At 40.4% G+C, this 22778-nt stretch overlaps 1 protein-coding gene across 3 annotated transcripts in view; it reads right to left on the bottom strand.

Annotated features, from left to right (window-relative positions):
• filip1l (filamin A interacting protein 1-like) overlaps nucleotides 1-22778 on the bottom strand; it is an 85468-nt gene that overhangs the window by 11068 nt on the left and 51622 nt on the right. The window contains exon 1 of one of the 3 annotated variants that reach the window (XM_072379211.1): nucleotides 825-1003. The exons of the other annotated variants lie outside the window; for them this stretch is intronic. The gene's annotated coding sequence lies outside the window, so the exon portion shown is untranslated. Of the gene's footprint in view, nucleotides 1-824; nucleotides 1004-22778 lie in introns of those variants that run through there. 3 annotated transcript variants of the gene reach the window in all.

The following is a 22778-nucleotide window of genomic DNA, read 5'->3' as shown; positions in this document are numbered from 1 at the left end:
ATACAGTTTTCTGTCTTTACGGCTCATTTGGAAAATTCAAATCCCCCTCAACCATAAGGTGCTGGAAACGTTTAAACAGTGGACTTGAATTTGTGCTTTAATCCGTGTTGTTTGTTTTGTTTTTTTTGCCGTTAAAAAGTCCATTAATACGACGTGGTGTAGTTTGATCAAAACCAAAGAGGAGCGAGGTCACTTTACAGCTGCAATACAATATAGGCCTATTTTTCTTTAGAAGTTCCACATTTCCAGCTGTATTTCCACATGAAATACAGCTAACTTATGCCACTATGACAAACTCCTGAACAGTGACTTGATATGATCCGTCATGGGACTTGCTAGACAACAATTTGCTCTGATCGATGTGAGTCTCCTCACAGTGTAAAAGGTTAACATCTTTATCCAAGTTTGCCCCACTGCGGCTTCCGAGTCCGACCTTTCCTCGTGCCAAAACAGCTGCTAGTTTTGATTTCCGATGAACTAATGTTTGTAGATTCCTCCGTGAATTTGAAACACTTTGAATGTGACATTGAACCCTAAAACAGTCAGATTTATTCACAAAAAGTATTCTCATTTGTTTCAAAGAGTTGATTCTCAAGCATTTCAAACAGGAGCCACACGAAACGATGTCCCTCTAAAGCTGGGGAGAAAGCTGAAATTTTACAATACGGTGTGACAAGATTCACATCAGCGTGAAATAACGTTACCCTGAAAAACCGGCTGTGTCCAAACCTGTCAAGAGATTAACAGCTGTCCTTAAAAGTTTCAGAAGTTTCTTCTCTTTTTATTTCTCTTCTTCTCCTGAATACAAAGTTTAATGTTCCTACCTGTTTGTTTTCCAGGCTTTGCTGCTATAAGCTCATTATCTCGCCGTGCAACAGCCGACCCTCAACTCTTCCTCTCACTCTGAGAAGCTGTAATGTGGGCATTCCTGCAGTCAGTCCAAACAATAAGGGATGTGCTCCCTGCCTGTGGACCATTACATCATCAGCATGCCCTTATATGGGGCTTTGCATTGCAGCAGCTCACAAGAAGGGGGTGTGCTCGCTTGCAAGTGTGGCCGTGTGGTGCGCTCATGTCTGAGTGGGAAAATGTTTAGCTGAAGGGTCGAGGTAAAGGAGAGGGAGAGGTATTTCTTGACGTATGTAACGTGTGAAATATCTGCCTGACTTGTCAGTGCTCCAGAGGCAGGGCCGTAGGTGAAGCGAGATGAGAGGTTTGAGTTACAGTCTTTCCTTTTTGGTTCTTGTCAAATTGAGCCAAGGAGGCAGAAAAAGAAATAGTAAGCGAGCCTTGGATGAGGACTGGTCACCGAGACCAGAGCAGTGGCACAAGACAAGATGTGTAACACTGATCCTTCACATGGGAAAAATGTATGCACTGCCCTCGCCTTAAAGGTCTCTTTAGATTTCAGTTTTATTGAACGGGGATCGCTGGCAATACAGTTGCTACTAGCCACTTTTTAACAGTGTCTGTTTAGCCTCAAGTTTTTTTTTTGCTTTACAAAAGCTAAAAGCTTTTTTCAATTTGTATTTTATGGAATTATTCATTGATTGGAAGCATTTTGTAGAGCATACTTGCTGAAAAGTTTGATCGAACACAGTCAAACCCATTCATTACGCTCATTAAGAGGGTCATCGCTACTTTAGGGAAGAGTCTAGAAAATGTTTCTATGCATCGATGTTTAAAGGGGAACTCTGGTATTTTTAAACCTAGACCTAATTTCTGGCATGAAATATGTTCATCTACTCACTGAGAAAAGTTTGGTGAAAGACGGCGTCCTTCGGAAGATATTTAGATTCCTCGAGATCCATATAACGTAGTGAATGGGGGCATAGATGATGCAACCTCTAAATAAGACAGAATCTGCCTTTATTTCACCTACTACTTCAGGTCTAGGTTTAAAAATGCCGGAATTCCCCTTTAAGAACTCCGGCGTGTTCCCCTTTTTTTTTGCTGTCTTCTGCTTAAAAGACGGAAGCTCTGACTGTATTTCAAAACAACCCCCTCTGGGAAAGAGTCAGACTGCTGTGACTGATCAGCTAATTGGCTCAAGTTGGCAAAGAGTGAGGTAGACTCATTTTTTTCATGGAATTTGTGTCATATCTACCTTCTAGATACTGTTGCCTTGAAATGACGTTTGTTGTAATTTGGCGCTAGAGAAATAAACTGAATGAATAAAAACTGCTGCTACGTGCTGATATTTCCCAGTAAGACATAGTGCATCACTTCCTGTAACCTTCTTGATTGGCTCAGATTCTTAAATACCGCTGAATTTCTTCTTATAACTGACACACCTGCATTGTAAACCCCATCACACAGTATTTGTTTTATTCCAGCACCCATTCATGTAGATCTTTGGTGCTCTGACACATTTAGCATGGCAACCAGCTCTCTCCCTCCATCTCCTGTCTTTTCTTGTGTCGGATGTTTAGTTACTCCTCCGCCCTCTTTAGCGAAAATGGTCTATGTACCAAATGTAGTCTTTTTGCACTTTCGGAGGCAAGGTTTTCCGAATTGGAATCTCAGCTCAGCACCATTGAAACCACCCGATAGCTAGCAAGGTCCCAGTGTGGAGCCACCTAGTGTAGGTAATCCTGTTAGCTGGTCCCCAGCTTGCCCTGAGAAGCCATGACCCCAGGCTTCTAAAACAATGTTTGCTAAAACAATGTCGGACTCCCTGTTGTTTTCTCTGGACCCCTGCCAAATCTGACCAGTGACGACATACAGTATCATCCTTTAACCGCTGGCTGTCCAGGTGGGGTCCAGCAAACATCGGATACACAGATAATTGGAAATCTTTCTGGGGAAAACCTGGTCTGATTAGGTCTCATCTTTCCACTAGATATATGGCCGAATTTATTTATTAATCTAAAAACATGCAGAGCTGTTGTCTTTCACACTTCTCTGCAGCTCCCCACCTGCTGCTACCCTACCAAAACCCCATAATGACTGTGTCTGCTCCCAGACCACCTTAATTAGATAAATTAATAAACACAAGAGGAAAAAATCCAGGTAAACTTTGAAAAATATAAAGACGGAAAAAAATTAACAAAAATATAAAACTATTAAATGTGGTTTGTTGAATATTAAGGATCATGTTAGTATTAATGAATCAACTCCCTCTAGCTATATAAATGTTCACATTCTTCAAAACACGGACAGAGGAGGAGGAGGAGGAGTGGCAGCAATCGTCAGATCAGGGTTACTTATCAGTCCTAGACTCAAGATTAGTTTTAGCTTTTTTTAAATCTCTGACTCTCAAGTTTGTCCTTGTTGCTGTGCATCGTCCACCTGGCCCTTATTCTGAGTTTCTGTCTGAATTCTCAGAGTTTTTATCTTTAGACTCTATTGGATTTTCTCAGTGTTCACAGACCTGCTCACTGCCTTAATCATACTTTTTATCTTGTGCTGACTTATGGCATTGAGAGTGAACAGTTAACAGTGTTCCCTCATAACTCTGTCTTATCTGACCATTTTCGGATAACTTTTAAATTTACGTTACTACACAGCGTCTGCCGAAATTTATCTTTAGTAGGTGTCTATCAGAATGCTGTAACCAAATTTATCATCCTTTTCAACATGTGCAACAACAAAGGACATATACTTAAACTTCACTCCTGCAGAACTTGACTCTCTCATTGACAGCACTACTATTTCAATGCATGCAACATTGGATAATGTTTCCCCTCTGAATCAGTCAGAAGAGGTTGGCTCCTTGGTATAATTCACAGCTGTGTGCTTTAAAGCAGACTGCAAGAAAGTTGGTAAAGAAAATGACCTTCATCTAATTTAGAAAAATCTTAATTTGTCCGGAAAGATGGTTTAATAACATATAAGAAAACCCTTTGTAAAGCTAGAACTTCTTATTATTCATCATTGATAGAAGACAATAAGAACAATCACATTTTCTTTTCAGCGCTGTAGCCAGGCTGACCAAGACTCCAAGCTCTGTTGAGTCATTTATTCCTTTAACTCTCAGTAATGGTGATTTTAATGAGCTTCTTCACCAATTAAATTGTTTTTTATTAGTGATTCAATGATGTATCATCAATTACAGCAGCTTTAGAAGTATCTTTAGAACCTGATTTGTACTGAGACTTCTTTTGTCCAGTCAAACTGAGCTTATAACAGCAATAGTCTCTTCTAAACCATCAACTTGTATTTTAGACAAGTTGATGTGACCTCTTGTGAGCCAAAACGTGTGTTAAAGTGTCCTCTTGGAGCACTCGATGTCCCTCCCTTTGAAAAATAGTGTCCTTTTCACTGTTGCCCATTGGACTCAATTTGTTTAATTGTGTAGTATACGGTTCGTGGTGATGCCACAACTCCGACTACTACTCTATGTCAGTCTGAGGCTCTTAAAACTTCTTACATGCCTTTTTTTTTTCGATTATATTTGGGTAATGCTGAACAGGAATGGGTAGACTGGTAACAGCGTGAACACTGAAAATGAAGAGCATCTCTTTTCCACGCTCTACCAGCACCTCCACAGCTCTTATCTGTGAGTATAAAGGCCAATTTAGGCTCATGGGTCCACAAACAAAACAATGGATTTTCACACCACAGTGTAATCACAGCTGAAGCCAGCACATTGCTCCTTATCAGTGGTATATTGTTCAAACCACAATGCCACACTGTGCTTTCTTTATCAGATTGCTCTTATTGAGTGTAACTGGTGACTAAATCCATATTTGAAAGGTTAACACGATGCGTCACCTGTTGTCATCCTAGGAGCAAATTTTGTTGTGATCTGTCAGTTCGGCTATTGCTCAGCTGTCACTGCCTCTATTATTGTGTGAAAAACTATTTCCCTGTTTATCGAACAATAGGACTTGTGACACCGCATGGTGTAGGAATATATGAGGAAGTAAAACATCAGGAGCTTATGGCTGGTGTAAGGTGACAATATGTGACATTCGGTAAGACAGCAAATTAGTCACATATAGAAGTTTGTAAAAACACTCAACCCTCTGTCAGAACATGCTTCAGGCAGTATGTCAAGGTTATAAGTTATTCCAGCAGTGAATAATGAGGGCAAGAGTCCGTCTGTCTCCTGCCTGCTAAATGAAATATGTCATGACTTCACAATAGCTGAGGTAACTGTTGCTAAATATTATGAGCTTTTCCACCCAAGTTGGGGAGGGGGGCAGATTAGCTGGATTCATTTAAAGCAAGGCTGTTATGTAAAAACAGAAGCATGTGATGTATCAAAAATAAATACAACAGCAAAAGGGTCAGCATGTGTCTGTTGGTTTTCCCCTGGACACTGATTGGATTAGACACTGTCACACTCTTTTGAGATTGGTGGCAAGCTAAGACTTCACCCCCCCTTAAAAAAATGTAAAACTGAAACATCTGATCTTTGCCAAGCAGCATGCTCCAAGAAAAATTTAATTTTGTGGGCTCTGATGCATCGACTGCATGCATCACACTGTGACCTAACGTCTGTTCGTTAATGGCAGACATAGCATTGTCCCTGAGTCGTGGTAGAAGCCAGACTGAAGCCGCAAATATCTCAGGAGGTAAGGTCCAAAAAGTGGTCCAGTGGCTTGTGTAAGAAATTGGAGTTAATCATAATGTTTTTGACCTATTGGTGGAGACAGTTGCTGGAGGACATTGAATGAGGCTCTGTGGAAAAAGTTTGGATAGCCATAGTCTGCATGCAGAAGCCAAAGATAGCGTGATAGCTGCCTGTATAAACACTCGAAATTTTATTTAGCTTTGAGTCTTCGACTTGTTCTTTATAGCAGAAAACAGACTAGTGTTGTAGACTTTTCTTCAACTGCAGTATGGCAATTGTCACATATGTTGATGACAGGTTAAGGTCAGCGTATCAGAGCCCAGAGGTTGGGAGCATAACCAGAATGACATGGTTGAATTCTTTTAGAGACCTGAGCCTCAACACTGTCCCTTACTGTCCCCTCTCCAGTCTGCTTGAAATTATGACAAATTGATTCCTTAGAAAGACTTTTCCCCATATTTATAAAGCACCGTTTCATGACTTGCCATGAGGCTGTGGGAACCGGGACATTGTAGCGCTAACGTGCGTACCACAGGATTGATTTCAGGAATTAAAAAGAAAAAACAAAACATTGTTGCACAGTCTGCAGACTTGGAGTCCAACAAATGTCTGTTGGAGCTCCAGCACTAAACTATGACATACTCTAGTTTTGTGTTCTTTCCAATTTCCTTGGAACAAACAGCTAGGTCATCCAAAATTGGATTCTATTTCTGGATCTGGACACATTTGGAACCCTGAGTACTGTACACTTGAAACAGATGTTGGGGATCAAACAACAAGAGCAGGCCACATAAACATGTTTGCTGTGACAAACCTCTGCCAAATGACAAATAGTAGGGGAGATGAAGATGCATTGTGTAACCGCCAAGGAATGACTACAGCTCTGACGATGCACAGAAGAATGTGGAGGTTTGGGATTTGGTTTGCAGTCATTAAACCCAAAGGCACGGTCTTTCAACATATTCTGAGGGGGTAGAATGTCAGGAAATTCCAAATGTGTGCTAATGATAAAAATTAGCTTTGAATGGAAAATTTCCATCTGCTGTTTGAAGCGGCCAGCATTTCAAGATTAAAGAAACTAGTGCCCCTTACGTTGTGACCAGGCCTATGTTTCGACGGATTCTATCACTGCGCCAGGGCATCCATGTAGCCTCGTGGCTCAAATGCCCCCCATACAGTGGACTGCAAAGTTTCCAATGGGATCCTGGCTCTCTTCCACAGCATAAGGGATTATCGTCCACACAATCAAGTTTCCATATACAACTGAAGAACAAGTTGCAAGTCTATTGCAGGTCTTCCTAACAACATCGGTGCAATAGACCAATTAAAGCCAGATCGCCAGATCTATTCGTACACATCAACCACAATATCCCTCCAAAAATGTCCAAAGCATGGTGTCTAGGGATGTGATGATACACTCAGCTCACGAGACGTGGCGAGACACGATATTGGGTTCACGAGAACGAGACGAGATTTTAAGAAAACTACCCTGACAAAATGTATGACTGGACCAACAGACTTTCATTCAACCGAGTTGCACATGCATTTTGAAATGTTTTATTTTCACTCTTTACATGCATGATGTAAGCATGAGCTTTTAATAAACTTCTTCTTCCACAAAGTGAAACTAAATTTCTCCGGCGTACAGCATTATTTTCATACAATGCTTGCATATTGTCCGTGTTTTATCAGTCACTCTACTGCCATTTATCATTTCCACCGGGTACCCAAAATGCTGCCAAACAAAAGATTTGAAAGTGGCAATACCGGTATATTCCTATGTCATTCTGGATGCTTGCTGCTTCCCCTCCTTCTCCTCCTCTTCTTCTTTAGGTTCTGGCAGGCTAGACGTAGCAAAGGAGCATTACTGCCCCCACAGGTCACAAATAGATCTCGTGGCACGAGATCTCGTCACACCCCTTTTATCCATTACCATTGTAGGCAGGTAGGGTAAGGGGGTCTTTCCTAAGGACCCCTACTGGAGGTAGTACCTTTCATGCAAGGGGATCTGAACTCAGGTCACCCTCATGAAAGGTGGCAATCATACCTCTACACACTATCCGAACTATGTCTAGGAACCTATGAACAAGGAGCAGCTGGTGGCGTATGGCTCATTGGTACATATCTTGTAATAATTAACATTTTTTGCAACAGTGGCTTTTTGCTATGATTTGTTTTATTTGGAGATCGAGGATATATCCCCCCCCCTATATATGCAGGTAAAGATATGAAACAAAAAAATTCTATGAAATCATTTCAGCATGAATTATTTTGTTATTTATTGTAGAAGCATTTATTATCATATAAACTTACTTGTTTAGCCATTTCTATACTTTTGTATTCAATTTGGATTACAAGAGTTTCAGTCCTCCATACAACTTGGTTTAATTTTTTTCACTAACTCTTAGGTTTTGTGTCGAATGGCCAATTCGAGGAACGGCAGTATTTTTTGGCACGGAGGCTGCTGGCTGGAGTTTTGGAAGAAAATTGGAAAGCAAAGGACAAAAAATGTGCATGTAAATCATATAGTTAACTCTTAATATTCCCCTAACAATATGTAATTTCTTGAATTTCCACCTATCTATCTATCTATCTATCTATCTATCTATCTATCTATCTATCTATCTATCTATCTATCTATCTATCTATCTATCTATCTATCTACTATCTACCTACCTACCTACCTACCTACCTACCTACCTACCTACCTACCTACCTACCTACCTACCTACCTACCTACCTACCTACCTACCTACCTTTTGCTGACTTTACTTCAAACTTTGACTTATTCATGAGTAAATCTAGTGAGTCTGAACACCCACGTACACTTTAAAGAGATGAATATTTACAGTAACTGCTGTCATATTTACACACTAAGGTTTTGTGAATGTAAGCAGGAAACACTGGTGTTTAAGTTTGTATGTAAGTAAATATTTGTGCGTGTTTGTGTGTGTGTGTGTGTCTCTGTGAACACTACCTGGTACCTGATATGAGGCATGAATCAGATACACCATTAATGTCCAAACCAGATGGAAGCGAGAGATATCCCAGAGAGCAGTATATATATCTTTTTTTTATTTGAAGGAGAGAATGTGTGTCTGTTTTCACACATGTTTTTAAGGGTCAGATAAACTGTCGTCGTGCAGATGAACCAGACTAAGTCAGAGACACGGTCACCCTCTTACCTCAGAGTGATTTTGTGTTTTCTGCTGCCTGTATGCAGCCATCATGAATGAGGCCTGATCTCTCCCTGTGTGTGCTTAGCGCTGTCTGATACACACATGCTGGTGAGATACACACAGCCTAGGGGCTGATTACCTGACATACATGCATGACATCATCAGCTTGTAATCAAATCCATATGTCTCCTTCCCTCCTCCTTTTGCTCTCGGAGTCTATCTCTGGAATTCTTTCCCTCTTTTTATCCACCCATGACTTTGTCTTTATGCTCGCATTTTTAATCCTTCTATTTTCTCCTCTTCTTCCCATTTTTTTCCAGTTTGTTTGGGTTTTTTTCCTGCCTGTGTCGGCTCTCTGATCTGATGCCTGGGCCTCAGCATGAGTCCCACCGTTAAAGTGGAACACGATTTTGATTGCCGGGCACCAAAAAAAAACCAAAAACTTGTGGACATTCGCTGGCCTTTTATGGCCAAAATCAGATTTTACGGCCATTCTCTGGCTGAAAATCTTCTGTTTGATGATACACTGTCAAGTCCAAATAACGGTAATGTGTAATATTACATCACACTTTTGACCTGCATTCACTTTGTTTTTGACTCCAGTCACCATTTCATCACTTTTTAAATGCTATTTCTGCCTTTTTTTATTTATCCTATTTTTCTTTCTTTTACCATTATTCCCATAATTGTGCATTATAGTCTTTAGTTGTTTGCATCTGTCTGTAGGAGGCGCACAATGAAGACTTAGTAGTGCTTGGGTTATGTTTTCCCCCATGTTTTCATGCAGAAAAGTCATATATTGTTTTCAACTGGTGTTTCATAGGCTATTTAGTCATTCTTTTATGAACTTTGACATCTGAATTTGTTTATGGTGATTTATCTGTTGTTTCTGACTCACGTTAACATCAATTCAATGGATTTCTCCTCATCAGCTTACGATCCTCCACAATAACCACCACTGCAAGATGCTCCTGTCATCATATGTGACAATCTGTAGGGATGGCATTGAAGGGAATCTAGGTGGAGGTGTGGAAAGCACTGATTCTCCTGCGAGTCTCCTCAAAATAAGCGTCTGTGTTATCCCACCGTTCCTCATCGTCTTGGTTACCGCATGTGGCCGGCAGCAGAGGGACCCAGTGGATCCTCATAGACTGATGAGGATGACTACACTTGTGTCACAAAGGCCTCATGGCTGGGAAAACCATGATGCGCCCTTGAATGAGGGTGATGCTTGGTGTCTGGCTTCCCTTTCCGCACACACTGTTGAGAATTGTGGGAAAATACTTAAATCTCCATTTAATTGAAATCAACAGATTTAGCTTGTCATGGTCCGATGGTCATTCATAAGCCTTTTGGCACGTTCTCTGCAGAATGTCATCTGCCTTTTAGTGAAGAATACCTTCGGTGTGACTCTTCTACCACAATGTCTTGATTAATAAAGGTTCTGCACTGACGGTTGCGCTTCTGTAACAGGCTGCCATCTCCACAAAGGATTCATTGTGACACATTGACTTTTTGGTGACATCTCTTTACCAACACATCTGATAACTCCAATTGACCTGGCAGTCAGAACTGAGAAGTGGTTTTAAACGTATTTGCTTTGCAAATAACGCAAGTGGCTTTGCTTTTCCGCAGATCTGATTCGTAACATAGTCTTTCTGGTCAAACAGAAACTCACGCGACTGCACGGCTCATTCAACGCCTCCACTGTCGTCTGTGAGACCTTCGACAGACTAATGTGGGCCTTATAACATTTACGTCCAAGGAATTCAGTTGGGAACCTTTTAGTTCTGCTTCCAGCAGAGGCAACTTTAGAACCACTGATAGAATTGAAATACTGTTTAAGTAAAAGGGAAAAGACTGAGAAGTCTCTTTGCTAACAGGCTTGTAGCATTCTGTACTAATTTCCATAAATATTATGCTCCGTTTCATAACACGGACTTCGTCTTCTCCTGCAACCTCAACAAACCCCATTTGCACATTTGTTTCTTTACTTGTACTTTTTTCTCATTATTTGTGTTCTGTTCTGGTTGGTCTTTTGCAATCGAGTTCACATTGGTCAGATAAGAGATGGAGAGAGAAACTATTTGTGAGGTTGTGAAAGTGCAAAAAAACTTTTTTTTTTGTCCTCAATTCTTTTAAGAACATTCCTCTGGCTTGTTTTCTTTCTTTTTTTTCTTCTATTTTTTCACTCGGCTCCGTCAGGACAAATAGTCCCTTGTACACAAGTGCATAATGGGGGAAACACATCATCTCGCCATGCAGCAATATAAGATTATAGAGAGGAATCGGTCGTGAAGCTTCAGATTTAAGGGCTGCACAGAGCAGAGAGGCTGTAATTTACAGGCTAACAGCAGCCATTGCTTAACAAAGGATTGCACTTGTCGGGAGATAATCAAGAGACGTGTGCACAAGTGTATCTGTGTGTGAAGACAGGCGACAGGGCAGGCGTGTGTCCTCTGCCCTCAATTGGCACAGCTGATAATCATTACCCCAGAACCACTTTTGGGCTTTGAAGTAAAATCGCACTTAAGCAGGATGTTGCGATGGTTGTTTGCACAGACGTGGTGGGTTTCAAAGCCTCGGGGCCACACATCAACCAGCAGCCGTTACACGTTCAGAGCAGCTGCTTTTACATAACGGACCGTACACCACAAACACACCAGTTTTTACAGGTTTGTGGCAGGTTATTGTAATATAATTAGCTTTGTTTCTCTTTGTTGCCCCTAACAAAGCTGCAGAAGTAACTATTAACGCAGGTTGAGCTGCAGAGCAATAGTTCTGTGATTAAATTCACACGACTACGTGGCTGTTGTTCCTTTAGTCTTAACGCAACACTGACCGAAGCTCAACGATAGAATGTCCATGTTGTAACTTAGCAGGAAATTCACAGGAAGGAGGGATGCTATACACAGAGGCACACACTAATCTGTCCAGCTGTCAGGTGAGCAGGGTGGATCTGCCTCTGGATGGTCTTTGATGGCTTCCTGATGGATTAGCATTGATCTCAAAAATAGTCTGGGAGGGGGGCATATAAAAGCTGCTCTTTAATCAGATTTCAAGGAGCTAAGCCTGAAATGCTCCCCTGGCATTTTTCCCACCAGCGTGCATGTGCGTTGCTCTGTTAATTGGTTTATTTGCAGGACGAAAAGCTGCGTTTGCACTTCTGTCTCACACAGCTTCCACAGGGTCGACTGTTTTCACGGTAATTGATAAGTAGAAGGAAGGTGCCTGGTACCTGGTTAATCTCTTAATGTCTGTCTTCCCATAGGCAGCATCAGTGTCCCATTGAGTTAAAGATAACTGGACTTTATGATAGGTGGAGGAAAAATTTTGGCCTGGAAAAATTGCACCCTAACCACACCGGTTATTCATTCGGAGGCCGGTTCAGCTGAATTATTGGAAATAAACTGCAGCTCATTTTTTTTTTTCTGAGCGAAGATACAGCACAGCTTTCTGTTTAACCAGACCAGTTCGTCTGACACGCGTTCTCATAACGGCGGGGGCAACAAACGTGTGTCGAATGCGAGGGCGTCAGCAAATGAAGTGGAGGAAAGTCGGTCATCACTGCAGTCAAGCCAAGTCCTACGAAGACACTCAATCTCAATCTTCAATTTACAAACACTCTCCAGCGTCTTTAAACAGAGGAAATGAGTTTCCTAATCTAGCCATACTTTCACAACTACTCTGATGTATTTTTAAAAAAATTAATTAAAAAAAGCCCCAAAGTCTTGTATCTTATAAGGATGTGATTACTTTGTTATTTCGATCATGGCCAAAAACAAAAGTTCATCTATTGGTGAAAATCTGTGTATGGTCAAGGCGATTTTAAATGAGTTGCAGAGGAACATATCTGACAAAGTTACAGTCTGTGTTTCATGTGTTTCAGTCTGTGTTTCAGAGGTAGCTTACATAACAGTCATGAAACACAGACATTTGCAGTTAGGTGGCGGGCCTCTCTGTGCTTGAACTGGGGCTTGTGTTTGTGTGTATGTAGGGTCGCTGGTTCAGATACGTTCTTTTTCTCACACAGCAGTGATTGTAAGTATTTCATTTGTGATATTTTTCCCTCATCTGCAGTGGATGTAGTTGCTTTATGTACCCAGTTTTTTTGGAGTCCAACTTATTTTTAAGGAACGCATTCTTCACCTTTACCGGTTTGTAGGCTGCTGCATCACTTCTCAGCCAGATCAGTTCCACGCTAATAGAAAACAAACTGGGACTAGAAATCAAAGTGATCCGGTTATACAGACACACATATATTGTCTGGACAGATGCTGCCCAGAACATTCGTCAGCATTCTCAAGAAAAATGTACTGAAAGCTTATTGTGACAAACTGAGACCCAACAAGCAGCAACAGAAAGGTATATTGATCTGAATGTAATATTCTTTCGCATGAATAACATTTACATTTAAAGGAGCAGTGTGGAAGTTCCGCTGTTTGTCAGATTCTGTAAGTTCCGAGTGCGTTTGAACGATATTCGCTAGATTGATAGATAGATATCCGCATTGAACGCAGCACACACTACCAAACACATCCATCACTCAAATGTGTCACGATGTCTTCTCCATCGAGTGAAACCACCTTCTCAAGTTCTGAGGTTACTTTTAGAGATAAAAATTACATTTACATTTTTAAGTTGCATTTGGTTAGATATTCTGTAAAAAGATAACTTACAGTGAATGTCACTGTTAGTTGTTCTGCATTATATTAGTGTTTTGTGGACCCCAGGTACCTACCGGCGTGGTAATTAAAGCTAATATTAGCTACGTACGGCTAAAGGCTGTTTGTATTTAGTCTGATAGAGGGATAGCATTAGCAGGCAACACGTTGTATCTGGCTGACATTATCTTTAAAGCCTCTTAGTATCACGTTACCCTTTGACTGAAATCAGCTGATCTCCGTAACATGACGCCGATTAATTTCTCTTGAGCTAACAAAGCTACTTAGTAGTTTTGGCGCATAAACTCACGTCAATCAACAGTTTTCAACAGGGACACGGAGGAAACATTACGTTTGTTTAATCAGATCAGCTGATCGTCTGCAAAGTAGCGGCGAATCGCGCTTTCACCACCCTTTGTCCATTCTAGGCAACTGTAATCAATCTGGCAAGTGGTGTCCTTCTGGGTAAGCCTTTGTGTTTTTTAAATAAAAAGTAATAAAGACGTAACAACTCGTTACATAGGTTGACTATGTTGACTAACAACATAGTTATATGAATTCTATTCCATTTCTGTTAATAAATCACCATAATTATTACACACTGCTCCTTTAAAAACAAAAAATCGTACACATTGTAACTGTCTAAACTTGCCGCTGGTCGTCCAGGCATCTCTGTTGCAAACCACCCAGCGTGGTCTGCCTTTGGCGAGAGGGAGTGGGTCAGCTGTATCAGCCGCGCGTTTTGCTAGCAAGCGAAATTTGAGACTCGACACGCTCCGATGATGACGCAGTTCATGTTGACATTAATGGCAAAATAACTTTGGGCTAGTCAAGAGAACCATCGGGCAGGGTTTTGAACATGAACTTGCCATTCAAAAACCCTTTTCTTTATCCATTTTAGCTTGCCATCCACACCATTAGGCTATATCCCTTTTTTTATTTCCCGCACTACGGGGTGGACCGAGGGTCACTTTCAGAACGTGCCTACGATAGACTTGATTCAAAAGAATTAGTGGCGTTAAGAGGATTTTGTGTAATTTGCAAATACGTGCACCGTGTAAAAATTAAGATTAAGATGCTACTAGGATATAAAATTGACAGAGGAGGAACAAAACGCTGAGAAAATGTGAAATGCCCCATAACATCTGATGATGTTAATTTCAAACATGCCAGTTGATGATTTGGTTTCACAACAGTATGGCAGTGAAGTAGAGTCTTTCAGAGGTAAAGATGTTGAGGGGATTCATTCCTCGAATCGACAAATAGTTGAACAATTTAAGACTAAACCATCCATCCATTTTCTTTACCCGCTTAATCCAATTTAGGGTCACAGGGGAGCTGCGACATATCCCAGATGTCATTGGGCGAGAGGCAAGGGTACGCACTGGATGGGTCACCAATCCATCACAGAGACCAACAAGACACAAAACCATGCTCACTCACACTCACACTCACTCCTAGGGACAATTTAGAGTCACCAATCAACCTAACATGAATGTTTTTAGATAGTGGGAGGTACCCAGAGAACATGCAAAGTCCACACTGAAAGGCCCCAGCTGGGATTCGAACATTTAAAAATAATGTTGGTCAGTTAAATAAATCAAATGTTAAGGTCTTTGTCTACTTTATCTATTTTTTCCATAATGCTTCTTGATCAGCTTTTGCTGAGATCTTCTGGCTTTCTTGGACTGGTCTTGAGTATTTCCAATTATTTATAAATTACGGACTATAAGCCGCTACTTTTTCCCCAGGCTTTATAATACAATGCAGCTAATATTTGTTTTTTTTTTCCTTTTTTTAAAATGCCGCCTAAAAGATTTTGCCTCATAAAATGAACAAATAGTTCACAGTGGTCCAGTGAAATTGCACGATAAATCAAACACACTTACACTGCTAAATTATTGTAAATCGGTCATTTGTACTCACCCTCAACATGGAAAACAAACGAAAAAATGCATATGATGCAGCTTTTAAATTAAAGGCGATCAATCTGAGATGAGATTGTGAGAGACTGTGAGAGACTGTGAGTGACGAAGTTCTGAGGCTGTTCAATTCGGACACTGAGGAAGATGACTTTGATGGTTTTAGTGCGCAGGAGGAAGATGAAGAAGGCGATCAATGAGTTTTCCTGGTAGGCTCTTTTTTTTTGTTACCAACAGCGTTACAGGAAAAAAAAGCATTTACACCACGTATTTGTGCGTTACCGATAGGTATTTAAGTTAAAACCATCGGCGTTACAGGCACTGTTCGGAAAAAAAAAGCATTTGCAGTATGTATTTGTTTATGTTACCATACGCATTTAATTAAAAGTTTAAGAAACCCTCATGTGTAACATCTTTCTGTGTAATATATCGACTCATCAGACTCACTCATATTATTAATACCTATTCTCCTCTGTGCATAAATGGTGACCTTTGTTCTCTGCCATGTTCTTCTCACTTGTGTTCTTCTTCTACGCCTCCTCAAGCCAAGGATTGTGACATGTTTTTTTAAATCTACGTGCAAAAAAAAAAATCCCCAAATTCACAGAACACAATTCACCGATGCATGCCTAAATTCAAGTTTAAATCATTTTTCAATTCATACTATCCACATTTCATCATCGTTTGCAAGCTTTTTCATTCATTTTTGGATCTTTTGATAGTTGCAATGAAGCCAAATCCTACTGAGATACTCAGTCTCCAACTCACAAACAGTCTCCAGCATCTTTAAACAGAGGAAATGAGTTTCCCAATAGAGTCATCCTTTCACAAGTGCACCCGTGGAAAAAAAGTCTAAAGGCCTTGACCTCTACAAAAAGTACACTCCACTTATATGAATGTCCTTTCAATGTTATTTTAATACTGGCCAGAAACAAAGGGACACATCCAAACATGGGCTCTGATCAGTGATCGTGAGTTGCAGAAGGAACCAAGTAAATTCCTACATATAGAGATCACTAAAGTCACCGTTCATCCCTGCATGCATAAATGCAAGTTCAAAATCTTTTTCAACTCATACTATATGCATTTCATGATGGCTTTTTTGTGAATTTTTGATCCTTATTATTATTTTCCTTCATTTGAAATAGCTTTCCTGAAATGATACATGTTGAATCTTGTAGTTTGAGTCATCATATCTTCACTCAGTGTCGAATATCACATGTTTTTCTCTCTGTAATGAACTGATTTCTAGTGTAATATGAAATTAAAGTAAATTGCAAGTTATATACAAATTTGCAACAGCCTGTTGGTCTTTAATCAGTACATATGAAATAGTTAACAATTTAGACGGATCAAAACACGGTCCCATCTTTTTCCCAGTTCAGTTTTCCTTTCCTACCATCTCCTTATTCCTCCATCATCCTCTCATTAACTCTTTGTCCATCTGGCCTTCTGTGTCTGTGTTTCTGCGCTTTCTCTGCGGATGACACGCCCTTAAAACTCTCCAGATGTCCTCATTCGTCATTTATCTGAACCCTCTCATAAGGCCTTGGCTCTGTTCACCAACAAAGTAGGAGCAAGACCTCAGATGACACATGCGTCTTTTTCTTTTCTTTTTTTTTTCTGAATTGATATTTCACAAGTAAGGGGGGGATTAGAAGAATTACAAAGAAGTAACAGATCAGCTGTTAGATTTCCTCTGGGAATATTATCACATCACAAAAGATAAAGCCACTAGTTTATAATGTGGCGTAATGCATGTTTGAGGCTGAGAAAAGCAGCAGAGAAAGCAGTTACATGCAGTCATTTGAGTCAAGCAAAGGTTCCTGCTTGTTTGAGCTGTTTAATTGAAGTCTTAACTGAGTCTACATGATGAGATTAATTCGATTATAGCTGTAGTTGGACTATGCTCCTTATCTGAGCAAGGGCAATTATCCAAGTATACATGGTGGTGAATAAATGGAATCATTGGCACAAAGCATGTCATACCCCGGTACGATAGGTGGCGCTGTACCCATTTCAACTATCGATAATAGAGCCACTTCCTGTTGACCTCTTCACCACCAACAACAACAACAAACTCAGGTATTCGAGAAAGATGGCGAACGAAGAGCAAGATGAAGCTACGTCCCTCTACATTTCGTGTGTGATGAGCACGGTTATGGCACAAAGGCGATGCACAACAGCGCTCTTGGTGGCTCTCGACGGTGATGACAACAGCAGTAATATCGTGTCCTTCGACTTCCGGGTCACAACCCAGGGAAAAAATCTCGAGCATGCGCAGAACGCAAAGTCCAATTCCCAGTCCAATTCACCGTATACAAGTACGTTTAGTGCGACTATCAACCAAGTTATCTCAGGGTCTTAATCTGACTGTGAGGGACCCGATCCAGTCCAATTTTTAGTCAGACTAAGGTGTATACATGAACTTAAGAACTCAGTCTTATAGTAATTTAGCCAATAATTCGATTCCTTACAGTGCCATGTAACTCCACTGAGTAACTGTTGTCAGAATCGAGTTAATTACCAAAATGTCTGCAATGTCTGACACCGTGACGACACTGTGACGACGACCGTATGAACATTTTTTTTTAAAACAGACTGCTTCTAACTTTCTCCATGGGATGTAATAGGGATTTTGTAAGCTAATGATACGTTTATGAAATCGGGATAATTAAAGCAGAACAAACTGCGACAAATGCTTTAATCAACCACAAGTTGACTACAATAATGTACGGAAATGTATTGCATTCACTTGGAAAAAAAAATCTGTTTTTTCTGAGTAATTTATTTTTTCGTTTGTTTTTCGGGGTAATTATTTCAGTTTTTGTGAGTAAAATTGTTTTTTGGTTGATTTTTCGGAATAATATTTTTTTTTTTCTTCCCAGAATAATTTTCTTCGATTCATTCCTTTATCGAGAGCTCGATTTAATGGAAGCAAACATGACTGGCTTGTTTAGTTTAACCAAGTTTTACTTTGATCTGGGTTTAACAACCCCAATTTGTGTGTCTCGTAGTAGTTGCCCACACTAACATCTGTCACAGTTTATGTTTTGATTATTTTTATGTTTCAGGTTCTGTCACGTTTTATGTTTAATATTCTTGTTTTCAGGTTCTTTGTTTCAGGTTCTTGTCATGTTTTTCCCCTGCCACTTAGTTTCACTCAAGTCACCTGTTTTCTGTTCTAAGGCTGCACCTCATCACGAATCACCTCCCCACAGAATATAGTTTCCTGGTTTCCCTTACTCATGGCAGAATCCTCACTTTACCTTGTATGATCACGCCACATATGTTAAGTCAGGTTTTGCCTCACAGTCCCATAGTCTTGTTTTGTTAGTTTTTTCATAGTCTCGTTTTGTCTCATTATTTTTGCCCCAGTTTAGTTTTGGATATCCGGCTTTGCTACGTTTTTTTTGTTCTTGCCTTGTGTGCCTTTTTGTTAATAAATCAAGTTGTTTTAGGAAGTCTGCATCTGGGTCCTACCTTCACCACCGTAACTTGACAAACATCTTCATCAACTTGTGCTTCCTGAAAGTTAACTATATTGTGACTGAACTCTTCCCACTTTCCGATTGTTGACTTTTCATTAGGGAAGAATAGTTTTTTAGCTTGTGACAGAATCTCAGTTTTGGTGGCGTTCTTGTTCATATCAAGAACTCTGGTTCCTCCACCACTGCGTTTTCTGACCTGTCTGTTGTCATGTACGGTAAAAAGTTGAAGATGGGGCATGTATGTGCGGGGTAGGAGTCACAATAGATCCAGGAGTCACTTGCAGGTTGGCTGTTGCAGTATCTCGATAATTCAGGGAAAAAAATGACAGAGAAAAAATTACTCAGAAAAACAGAAATAATTACCCCAAAAAACAAACCAAAAAATAAATTACTTGGAAAAACAAACCAAAAAATAAATGACCCCAAGAAACAAACCAAAAAATAAATGACCCCAAGAAACAAACCAAAAAATTAATTACTCCGAAAAAACTGATTTTTTATCCAAGTGAATGCAATACACTTCTGTACTAATGAGCTGATTTTGAGCCATAATTTCTGGTGGGTTTAACCAATCTGACAAAGTTTAGTTAACAGATGCAAAAAGATGGAAACTTTGGAGGTTACTAAGAAATTCCAAGGCCCCTTTGAGTGTAGCTGAGCTGCAGGACTGTTTCTAACTGAAACCACATTATCTGGGTGCATTAGCCCAGCGTTACGAAGCTCGATTGTGTATGATTTCGAGTTTACATGCAATTTAAATGTCCGGTTGTGGTCAAAGTAAAAAAAAAATAATCAAAAAAATGTCCATGTTACTAAAGATGTTCACGTGCAGGGCTCACAACTGTCAGGCAATACCAAGAGCAAAAAAGTTGCTAAACTCTAACTTTAATAGGTTCATTTCAGCAAACTGTACTAAATCATTATGTTACCAATAATACTAACAACTGAAAATAGTCACCTGCAACTAGTTTCCCCTTGTTGTTAAATTTTTCCTTCTCTTTTTCTTTAATGAAAGTTCCGTATGAGTGATCCATGACTAAATCTTCCTTTCCTCACTGAAAAGACGTGGGGCTGAAAGCCAAGTGAGGCAAGACAACCACCTCGGATATCAGTCAGATAACGATATATGGTCTCGAGGGTTGAGCTCTAGTAACAGATCTGCAAGTTTGACTGCTTTTGAAGTTCTGTAGAACTCTTCGTCAGGCTTTTCTTTTCTTCTTCTTTTTTGCTTCAAGTCAAGTCTGAACATCTGATTAGTATTTAAACATTCTTTTTCCTTTTGGTGCACTCACGGCAAAGGGTTAACCAGCATAAGCTACAGTGACCTTAATGTAATTAATCTATCAGTGTGAAGGCTAATTACCAAAGAAAATGTTTAGGACTTGTTTTAAGGCATGGAGTGCTGGAGAAGAGCTGAGTTTGATGGCCTCGCTATAAGACGTGCCAGTAGATTATCTTCTGTCAAATGTGACCTTTACAGTAATGTGACACTTAAGCAGCCAGTGTTTATTACAACAACTTCCTTTACACGGTTTATTGGAAATGTTTCTCCTCCTTTTCCCCCCTCTCGCTTCCTCGCTCTCTCTCTCTCCGCCTCATCGAGTCCTCCTGCTATCCTCTCGACAGTTCCATCACAGCTGCCTCACTCGGGATCCTCCCACCCACTGCTCACTTCTTTGTGTTCAGCAGGAATGCAAATGATAGTCGTCCGGGGGCACGGGGTGTGACAGTGGAATTTTCTTTTTCACGGGATGCTGCTGTGATGGGTCTTTGAGTGTGTGTTGGATCTGTGTACTTAGGTGACGTCACTCCTTTTCCAGGGTGATCAGAAAGGGAATGAGACGCAGAGCTGGGAGGCAGTTTGGGTCCCGGACACAAGTTCTTTCTATTGTCTGCTCTCTTCCTGTCCAGGCTTTCATGATCCCAATTACTGGCAGCATGCCTCAGATTGTCTCTAACTTAAAGTGAAGAGAAGCAGACGGGGTCTAACGCATCAATGCTCTCTTTTCTCATGGATAGCTGTATGTTCATCTTTGCATCTGCATTTGTTCTCCAACGTCTTTATCCTTGAACAGAGCAGAAGTGCCACAACTGTACATACTGTTGTATTCAAGGCAATGTTGGTAAGTTTGTCCTAATAATAAAGTTCTTTTGTATTAAACAAAGAATATACAGCATCCTACTCGTAGTCAGCCAGTGCTATCTGTAAGTAACCTCCAACTATAATCGTTTTTTGGAAGGCGTAAGAACGCTGCCAGTGGCAAGGTTTTGCTGGTGTTGCTACATCAGCGTTTGCTGACCTTTACTCTCACTAGCCTGAATATATATATATATATATATATATACAGGGTTACAAAGGGAATGAAATGGAATAAAGCTTCCAATTTTGGTCCTATAGCGTGGGCTGTGTCTCTCTGCATGTCCGCATCATGGCTCCACATGAAAATATCAAAGGGAAGGAAAGAAAACAAATACTAAGTCATAACAAAAATTGAAAAGGATACCCATAGATAAATGACCAACTATAAATCAGTGGAAAGAGAGCAAAAGAGCCACAGAGTCTGTTCTGCTGAAACGATACCACAAACAATGTGGTGCTTGCTCAGTCGAGCTCTGAAAAAGACACCGGCAAGTGCCTTTGACTCGGCACATAAATTATCAGCGAAAATCATCATAATGTCAATGGACAGCATCCAAGAAAAAAACAAAACTTGATTTCTCTTTTTGGCACAAAACTGCACCGTTTAAACATCGCAGATGAACAGCCTGAAGACTGTCTGATGAAATCAAAGTAAATGAGTCAGAGCCTTTGAGGGTCCAGTATGTTTTGTGTGAACAAGCCCAACGCTTCCACAGTCAGTGATTAGACAAAGATAAAGACATTAGTTTATAATGTGGCGTAAAGCATGTTTGAGGCTGTGAAAACCAGCAGAGAAAGCTGTTACATGCAGTCATTTGAGTCAAGCAAAGGTTCCTGCTTGTTTGAGCTGTGTAATTGAAGTCTTAACTGAGTCTACATGATGAGATTAATTAGATTATAGCTATAGTTGGACTATGCTCCTTATTTGAGCAAGGGCAATTATCCAAGTATACATGGTGGTGAATAAATGGAATCACTGGCACAAAGCATGTCATACCCCGGTACGATAGGTGGCGCTGTCCCCATTTCAACTAGTGGTAATAAAGCCACTTCCTGTTGACGTCTTCACCACCACCAACAACAACAAACTCAGGTATTCGAGAAAGATGGCGAACGAAGAGCAAGATGAAGCTACGTCCCTCTACATTTCGTGTGTGATGAGCACAGTTATGGCACAAACTTATACTAGTACTAGTTATACTCAACCCTAACCCTAACCCGTATTTTGTTTCTTTCCGCCGGCGGCGACAACAACTGTTATATCGTCTCCTTCAACCTCCGGGTCACGACCCAGGGAAAAAGTCTTGAGCATGCGCAGAACGCAAAGTCCAATTCCTAGTCCAATTCACCGTATACAAGCATATTTAGTGAGACTATCAACCGAGTTATCTCGGTGTCTTAATCCGACTGCGAGGGACCCGATCCAGTCCAATCTTTAGTCAGACTAAGGTGTATACATGTATACATTAATAACTCAGTCTTATTGTTATTTTATCCATTAATTCGATTCTTTACAGTGTCTGACAGTGAAACATGGAGGTGGGTGTGATGATATAGGTGTTCATTGGTGCAAAACATGTTTAGGGAGCTGGCGTCTATAGATGAAGCATGTATGGTCTGTTGGTATACTTAAATAATGGCTTACGAAATGATACCCAGTCTCCAGAAAGTTAGCAGTAGATGAATATTCTGCTGGTGGGTCTTCCTTGACGGTAAAAACTCTTCACAAAACGGTGTGATACACAGTGGCCAGTTAATGCCATGTCCTAGCGCAGTTCATCTGTAGCAATGGGAAATGCTCAGTCAGAGTTGAAGCATCCAAGGTTGTTATCTAAGTTATCCAAAACCATTTTAATTCATG

This window comes from Leuresthes tenuis, unplaced genomic scaffold, assembly GCF_036924035.1.
Source record: "Leuresthes tenuis unplaced genomic scaffold, fLeuTen1.0.hap1 SCAF_1, whole genome shotgun sequence".
Taxonomy (NCBI): Eukaryota; Metazoa; Chordata; class Actinopteri; order Atheriniformes; family Atherinopsidae; genus Leuresthes; species Leuresthes tenuis.
The sequence above is the reverse complement of the archived record's forward strand: the minus strand, read 5'-3'. Positions and strand labels throughout refer to the sequence as shown.